Raw genomic sequence first — 9,334 nt, forward strand, 5'->3', positions numbered from 1 at the left:
ATAGCACCTTGCAGGTGGGCGACATCTAGAGCTGTGCAGTAGCCACCCATGCCCCAGACGTCAAAGAGAACAAGAAGTTACACATGTTGGAAGTGAGGGTGAGACATTGAGGAGATATGATCCCAGTATGAAGCCGAGAAAAGGAGGAGGCGTGAACGTGCATCCATGTATGCAGGCGAGAAGGGAAGGAGCATTGGTCATGCATCCCTGCATGAGGGTGAGACAGGGAGGAGATATGATCCCCGTATGAAGCCAAGAGAAGGAGGAGGCGTGAACGTGCATCCATGTATGCGGGCGAGACAGGAAGGAGCATTGGTCATGCATCCCTGCATGAGGGTGAGACAGGGAGGAGATATGATCCCCCTATGAAGCCGAGAGAAGGAGGAGGCGTGAATGTGCATCCATGTATGCAGGCGAGAAGGGAAGGAGCATTGGTCATGCATCCCCTCATGAGGGTGAGACAGGGAGGAGATATGATCCCCGTATGAAGCCGAGAGAAGGAGGAGGCGTGAACGTGCATCCATGTATGCGGGCGAGACGGGAAGGAGCATTGGTCATGCATCCCTTCCCGAGGGTGAGACAGGGAGGAGATAAAATCCCCGTATGAAGCCGAGAGAACGAGGAGACATGAACGTGCATCCATGTATGCGGGTGAGAAGGGAAGGAGCATTGGTCATGCATCCCTGCATGAGGGTGAGACAGGGAGGAGATAAAATCCCTGTATGAAGCCAAGAGAACGAGGCGGCATGAACATGCATCCTTGTATGCAGGTGTGACATGGAGTCATCATGAACATGCATCCCTTTATAAGGACATAACATGGAGGACGCATGAACATGAATGCCTGAATTTTATGGTGGTGGCCTTCGGGTGATTTGGCACGTGCAATTGGTGAAGAGCACTTCTCCTGCGCAAAAAAATAAATTTACTATTAGCACCCCGGAGGGAGCCTCTGCACTTCTTATAGGGAGAAAACTCTGCAATGGAAGGGGACAGGGTCAATAACAGCTGTAAACTCTCACAAGACCATCACTGCTCTCACACTTTCCTGCTCTCAGGCTGGCGGGCCATTATCGGCCCTGGCTGCCGCACCATTGCCAGGTTTGTGTAACTATATTATTTCTAATTGGCTCCACTTTGATGACTTTCATTTGGATTCTGACTTGATTATTGAGATCTTAAATAAGTGACTGGGGATCAGGTGTCCACTTATTCTCATGGATAACATCACAACCAACCTTTAATTCAAACATGAGTCATGACATCACAGATGGAGTACAGCTTATGATAGAGGTGGAACGTCACATTATAGCAGCCCAAGTAGCTCGCCGTGATCGTATAGTGGTTAGTACTCTGCGTTGTGGCCGCAGCAACCTCGGTTCGAATCCGAGTCACGGCATTGCGGTGAGGCAATGTCACGTCACGGCAGTTGGGCAGATATTTTAGAATTTCCATTAATACATTGGCAATCTCTGTGGAGGACTGAAACAATTCGATATGTCCTGTTACTGTTATGAACCTTTTGTTTCTTTAATGCTCTTTGCACACTTTTTCATCGGGTGACTGTAATGTATTTCAACCAAATCTAATTAAGAGCGCATTATGTGGTGACATTTGCAGTACATGAAACATTATAACACTGCCATTTACGTCAATAACCACTAGCTTGATTAAGACATATGTATTGCAGCGACAGTATTTCCCAGTTACAAATGGGAATAAAAACAACATCTGCGAGGGATTGAACCAACGACATTTAACTGATGTTGCCAATGGAGCGCGTTACAGAGAGCGCGAGGTCCCGCCTTTACAGTCACACGCTGATGATAATACAGATGTTTAAATAAACAGGCATATCTGTGGACTTGTGGTCTTTCTACATTGGGACTCATAGTCTAGTCCTAGTCTATTGTAGGCACTGGCGTATCTTTTAGTGGAATGAGAGGCATTCTGTAGTCGCGTGAAAGGACCTTTCAAGTCAATCTGATCTGTATTGTCCTGTGAAAAAAAGCGTTCTTAGACACAGTGAGGAGTTTTTGGGGATAATGGGAAAATCATTTCCAACTAAATGACAGGAATTTCTTAGTCCAATCACGAGGTGTGCCAGGTTTTTTTATACTGTGGCGGAAAGAGAGAGAGTATAACAGTCATTATAAATAAAGGGCCAAGGAAGTGACAGTTTATGGAAGGAACAATTTGCACATAGTTTTAGAATGTGGTCAGGAGGAGGACAATGTGCTTACACATATGAAACATTAGAAGGTAGACATTATGGAAGCACATATATTTCTTTATTTTTATTGTATTTGGGGAGAGGGGGTTAATATAGCACGTCCAATGTGGAAAAGTGCTTTCCATAGCACCTTGCAGGTGGGCGACATCTAGATCTGTGCAGTAGCCACCCATGCCCCAGACGTCAAAGAGAACAAGAAGTTACACATGTTGGAAGTGAGGGTGAGACATTGAGGAGATATGATCCCCGTATGAAGCCGAGAGAAGGAGGAGGCGTGAACGTGCATCCATGTATGCAGGCGAGAAGGGAAGGAGCATTGGTCATGCATCCCTGCATGAGGGTGAGACAGGGAGGAGATATGATCCCCGTATGAAGTCGAGAGAAGGAGGAGGCGTGAAATTGCATCCATGTATGCGGGCGAGACAGGAAGGAGCATTGGTCATGCATCCCTGCATGAGGGTGAGACAGGGAGGAGATATGATCCCCGTATGAAGCCGAGAGAAGGAGGAGGCGTGAACGTGCATCCATGTATGCAGGCGAGAAGGGAAGGAGCATTGGTCATGCATCCCTGCATGAGGGTGAGACAGGGAGGAGATATGATCCCCGTATGAAGCCGAGAGAAGGAGGAGGCGTGAACGTGCATCCATGTATGCGGGCGAGACAGGAAGGAGCATTGGTCATGCATCCCTGCATGAGGGTGAGACAGGGAGGAGATATGATCCCCGTATGAAGCCGAGAGAAGGAGGAGGCGTGAACGTGCATCCATGTATGCGGGCGAGACGGGAAGGAGCATTGGTCATGCATCCCTTCCCGAGGGTGAGACAGGGAGGAGATAAAATCCCCGTATGAAGCCGAGAGAACGAGAAGACATGAACGTGCATCCATGTATGCGCGCGAGAAGGGAAGGAGCATTGGTCATGCATCCCTGCATGAGGGTGAGACAGGGAGGAGATAAAATCCCTGTATGAAGCCAAGAGAACGAGGCGGCATGAACATGCATCCTTGTATGCAGGTGTGACATGGAGTCATCATGAACATGCATCCCTTTATAAGGACATAACATGGAGGACGCATGAACATGAAGGCCTGAATTTTATGGTGGTGGCCTTCGGGTGATTTGGCACGTGCAATTGGTGAAGAGCACTTCTCCTGCGCAAAAAAAAAAAATTTACTATTAGCACCCCGGAGGGAGCCTCTGCACTTCTTATAGGGAGAAAACTCTGCAATGGAAGGGGACAGGGTCAATAACAGCTGTAAACTCTCACAAGACCATCACTTCTCTCACACTTTCCTGCTCTCAGGCTGGCGGGCCATTATCGGCCCTGGCTGCCGCACCATTGCCAGGTTTGTGTAACTATATTATTTCTAATTGGCTCCACTTTGATGACTTTCATTTGGATTCTGACTTGATTATTGAGATCTTAAATAAGTGACTGGGGATCAGGTGTCCACTTATTCTCATGGATAACATCACAACCAACCTTTAATTCAAACATGAGTCATGACATCACAGATGGAGTACAGCTTATGATAGAGGTGGAACGTAACATTGTAGCAGCCCAAGTAGCTCGCCGTGATCGTATAGTGATTAGTACTCTGCGTTGTGGCCGCAGCAAACTCGGTTCGAATCCGAGTCACGGCATTGCGGTGAGGCAATGTCACGTCACAGCAGTTGGTCAGATATTTTAGAATTTCCATTAATACATTGGCAATCTCTGTGGAGGACTGAAACAATTCGATATGTCCTTACTGTTATGAACCTTTTGTTTCTTTAATGCTCTTTGCACACTTTTTCATCGGGTGACTGTAATGTATTTCAACCAAATCTAATTAAGAGCGCATTATGTGGTGACATTTGCAGTACATGAAACATTATAACACTGCCATTTACGTCAATAACTACTAGCATGATTAAGACATATGTATTGCAGCGACAGTATTTCCCAGTTACAAATGGGAATAAAAACAACATCTGCGAGGGATTGAACCAACGACATTTAACTGATGTTGCCAATGGAGCGCGTTACAGAGAGCGCGAGGTCCCGCCTTTACAGTCACACGCTGATGATAATACAGATGTTTAAATAAACAGGCATATCTGTGGACTTGTGGTCTTTCTACATTGGGACTCATAGTCTAGTCCTAGGCTATTGTAGGCACTAGCGTATCTTTTAGTGGAATGAGAGGCATTCTGTAGTCACGTGAAAGGACCTTTCAAGTCAATCTGATCTGTATTGTCCTGTGAAAAAAAGCGTTCTTAGACACAGTGAGGAGTTTTTGGGGATAATGGGAAAATCATTTCCAACTAAATGACAGGAATTTCTTAGTCCAATCATGAGGTGTGCTAGGCTTTTTTATACTGTGGCGGAAAGAGAGTGAGTATAACAGTCATTATAAATAAAGGGCCAAGGAAGTGACAGTTTATGGAAGGAACAATTTGCACATAGTTTTAGAATGTGGTCAGGAGGAGGACAATGTGCTTACACATATGAAACATTAGAAGGTAGACATTATGGAAGCACATATATTTCTTTATTTTTATTGTATTTGGGGAGAGGGGGTTAATATAGCACGTCCAATGTGGAAAAGTGCTTTCCATAGCACCTTGCAGGTGGGCGACATCTAGATCTGTGCAGTAGCCACCCATGCCCCAGACGTCAAAGAGAACAAGAAGTTACACATGTTGGAAGTGAGGGTGAGACATTGAGGGGATATGATCCCCGTATGAAGCCGAGAGAAGGAGGAGGCGTGAACGTGCATCCATGTATGCAGGCGAGAAGGGAAGGAGCATTGGTCATGCATCCCTGCATGAGGGTGAGACAGGGAGGAGATATGATCCCCGTATGAAGCCAAGAGAAGGAGGAGGCGTGAACGTGCATCCATGTATGCGGGCGAGACAGGAAGGAGCGTTGGTCATGCATCCCTGCATGAGGGTGAGACAGGGAGGAGATATGATCCCCGTATGAAGCCGAGAGAAGGAGGAGGCGTGAACGTGCATCCATGTATGCAGGCGAGAAGGGAAGGAGCATTGGTCATGCATCCCTGCATGAGGGTGAGACAGGGAGGAGATATGATCCCCGTATGAAGCCGAGAGAAGGAGGAGGCGTGAACGTGCATCCATGTATGCGGGCGAGACAGGAAGGAGCATTGGTCATGCATCCCTGCATGAGGGTGAGACAGGGAGGAGATATGATCCCCGTATGAAGCCGAGAGAAGGAGGAGGCGTGAACGTGCATCCATGTATGCGGGCGAGACGGGAAGGAGCATTGGTCATGCATCCCTTCCTGAGGGTGAGACAGGGAGGAGATAAAATCCCCGTATGAAGCCGAGAGAACGAGAAGACATGAACGTGCATACATGTATGCGGGCGAGAAGGGAAGGAGCATTGGTCATGCATCCCTGCATGAGGGTGAGACAGGGAGGAGATAAAATCCCTTTATGAAGCCAAGAGAACGAGGCGGCATGAACATGCATCCTTGTATGCAGGTGTGACATGGAGTCATCATGAACATGCATCCCTTTATAAGGACATAACATGGAGGACGCATGAACATGAATGCCTGAATTTTATGGTGGTGGCCTTCGGGTGATTTGGCACGTGCAATTGGCAAAGAGCACTTCTCCTGTGCAAAAAAATAAATTTACTATTAGCACCCCGGAGGGAGCCTCTGCACTTCTTATAGGGAGAAAACTCTGCAATGGAAGGGGACAGGGTCAATAACAGCTGTAAACTCTCACAAGACCATCACTGCTCTCACACTTTCCTGCTCTCAGGCTGGCGGGCCATTATCGGCCCTGGCTGCCGCACCATTGCCAGGTTTGTGTAACTATATTATTTCTAATTGGCTCCACTTTGATGACTTTCATTTGGATTCTGACTTGATTATTGAGATCTTAAATAAGTGACTGGGGATCAGGTGTCCACTTATTCTCATGGATAACATCACAACCAACCTTTAATTCAAACATGAGTCATGACATCACAGATGGAGTACAGCTTATGATAGAGGTGGAACGTCACATTGTAGCAGCCCAAGTAGCTCGCCGTGATCGTATAGTGGTTAGTACTCTGCGTTGTGGCCGCAGCAACCTCGGTTCGAATCCGAGTCACGGCATTGCGGTGAGGCAATGTCACGTCACGGCAGTTGGGCAGATATTTTAGAATTTCCATTAATACATTGGCAATCTCTGTGGAGGACTGAAACAATTCGATATGTCCTGTTACTGTTATGAACCTTTTGTTTCTTTAATGCTCTTTGCACACTTTTTCATCGGGTGACTGTAATGTATTTCAACCAAATCTAATTAAGAGCGCATTATGTGGTGACATTTGCAGTACATGAAACATTATAACACTGCCATTTACGTCAATAACCACTAGCTTGATTAAGACATATGTATTGCAGCGACAGTATTTCCCAGTTACAAATGGGAATAAAAACAACATCTGCGAGGGATTGAACCAACGACATTTAACTGATGTTGCCAATGGAGCGCGTTACAGAGAGCGCGAGGTCCCGCCTTTACAGTCACACGCTGATGATAATACAGATGTTTAAATAAACAGGCATATCTGTGGACTTGTGGTCTTTCTACATTGGGACTCATAGTCTAGTCCTAGTCTATTGTAGGCACTGGCGTATCTTTTAGTGGAATGAGAGGCATTCTGTAGTCGCGTGAAAGGACCTTTCAAGTCAATCTGATCTGTATTGTCCTGTGAAAAAAAGCGTTCTTAGACACAGTGAGGAGTTTTTGGGGATAATGGGAAAATCATTTCCAACTAAATGACAGGAATTTCTTAGTCCAATCACGAGGTGTGCCAGGTTTTTTTATACTGTGGCGGAAAGAGAGAGAGTATAACAGTCATTATAAATAAAGGGCCAAGGAAGTGACAGTTTATGGAAGGAACAATTTGCACATAGTTTTAGAATGTGGTCAGGAGGAGGACAATGTGCTTACACATATGAAACATTAGAAGGTAGACATTATGGAAGCACATATATTTCTTTATTTTTATTGTATTTGGGGAGAGGGGGTTAATATAGCACGTCCAATGTGGAAAAGTGCTTTCCATAGCACCTTGCAGGTGGGCGACATCTAGATCTGTGCAGTAGCCACCCATGCCCCAGACGTCAAAGAGAACAAGAAGTTACACATGTTGGAAGTGAGGGTGAGACATTGAGGAGATATGATCCCCGTATGAAGCCGAGAGAAGGAGGAGGCGTGAACGTGCATCCATGTATGCAGGCGAGAAGGGAAGGAGCATTGGTCATGCATCCCTGCATGAGGGTGAGACAGGGAGGAGATATGATCCCCGTATGAAGCCGAGAGAAGGAGGAGGCGTGAAATTGCATCCATGTATGCGGGCGAGACAGGAAGGAGCATTGGTCATGCATCCCTGCATGAGGGTGAGACAGGGAGGAGATATGATCCCCGTATGAAGCCGAGAGAAGGAGGAGGCGTGAACGTGCATCCAGGTATGCAGGCGAGAAGGGAAGGAGCATTGGTCATGCATCCCTGCATGAGGGTGAGACAGGGAGGAGATATGATCCCCGTATGAAGCCGAGAGAAGGAGGAGGCGTGAACGTGCATCCATGTATGCGGGCGAGACAGGAAGGAGCATTGGTCATGCATCCCTGCATGAGGGTGAGACAGGGAGGAGATATGATCCCCGTATGAAGCCGAGAGAAGGAGGAGGCGTGAACGTGCATCCATGTATGCGGGCGAGACGGGAAGGAGCATTGGTCATGCATCCCTTCCCGAGGGTGAGACAGGGAGGAGATAAAATCCCCGTATGAAGCCGAGAGAACGAGAAGACATGAACGTGCATCCATGTATGCGGGCGAGAAGGGAAGGAGCATTGGTCATGCATCCCTGCATGAGGGTGAGACAGGGAGGAGATAAAATCCCTGTATGAAGCCAAGAGAACGAGGCGGCATGAACATGCATCCTTGTATGCAGGTGTGACATGGAGTCATCATGAACATGCATCCCTTTATAAGGACATAACATGGAGGACGCATGAACATGAATGCCTGAATTTTATGGTGGTGGCCTTCGGGTGATTTGGCACGTGCAATTGGTGAAGAGCACTTCTCCTGCGCAAAAAAATAAATTTACTATTAGCACCCCGGAGGGAGCCTCTGCACTTCTTATAGGGAGAAAACTCTGCAATGGAAGGGGACAGGGTCAATAACAGCTGTAAACTCTCACAAGACCATCACTTCTCTCACACTTTCCTGCTCTCAGGCTGGCGGGCCATTATCGGCCCTGGCTGCCGCACCATTGCCAGGTTTGTGTAACTATATTATTTCTAATTGGCTCCACTTTGATGACTTTCATTTGGATTCTGACTTGATTATTGAGATCTTAAATAAGTGACTGGGGATCAGGTGTCCACTTATTCTCATGGATAACATCACAACCAACCTTTAATTCAAACATGAGTCATGACATCACAGATGGAGTACAGCTTATGATAGAGGTGGAACGTAACATTGTAGCAGCCCAAGTAGCTCGCCATGATCGTATAGTGATTAGTACTCTGCGTTGTGGCCGCAGCAAACTCGGTTCGAATCCGAGTCACGGCATTGCGGTGAGGCAATGTCACGTCACGGCAGTTGGTCAGATATTTTAGAATTTCCATTAATACATTGGCAATCTCTGTGGAGGACTGAAACAATTCGATATGTCCTTACTGTTATGAACCTTTTGTTTCTTTAATGCTCTTTGCACACTTTTTCATCGGGTGACTGTAATGTATTTCAACCAAATCTAATTAAGAGCGCATTATGTGGTGACATTTGCAGTACATGAAACATTATAACACTGCCATTTACGTCAATAACCACTAGCTTGATTAAGACATATGTATTGCAGCGACAGTATTTCCCAGTTACAAATGGGAATAAAAACAACATCCGCGAGGGATTGAACCAACGACATTTAACTGATATTGCCAATGGAGCGCGTTACAGAGAGCGCGAGGTCCCCCCTTTACAGTCACACGCTGATGATAATACAGATGTTTAAATAAACAGGCATATCTGTGGACTTGTGGTCTTTCTACATTGGGACTCATAGTCTAGTCCTAGGCTATTG

General features: G+C 46.5%; 2 non-coding genes across 2 annotated transcripts; both read left to right on the forward strand.

The window, feature by feature from the left end:
* Positions 1 to 1,327: 1,327 nt before the first annotated feature.
* Positions 1,328 to 1,399, forward strand: TRNAH-GUG (transfer RNA histidin (anticodon GUG)). The gene has a single exon. It is a non-coding gene; the product is annotated as a tRNA-His (tRNA).
* A 4,877-nt stretch (positions 1,400 to 6,276) lies between these two features.
* Positions 6,277 to 6,348, forward strand: TRNAH-GUG (transfer RNA histidin (anticodon GUG)). Its single transcript has one exon. It is a non-coding gene; the product is annotated as a tRNA-His (tRNA).
* The last annotated feature ends 2,986 nt before the right edge of the window (positions 6,349 to 9,334 follow it).

Source organism: Ambystoma mexicanum (genome assembly GCF_040938575.1).
Source record: "Ambystoma mexicanum isolate Mex_15411 chromosome 12 unlocalized genomic scaffold, UKY_AmexF1_1 Mex_chr12_unloc.1, whole genome shotgun sequence".
Classification (NCBI taxonomy): domain Eukaryota; kingdom Metazoa; phylum Chordata; class Amphibia; order Caudata; family Ambystomatidae; genus Ambystoma; species Ambystoma mexicanum.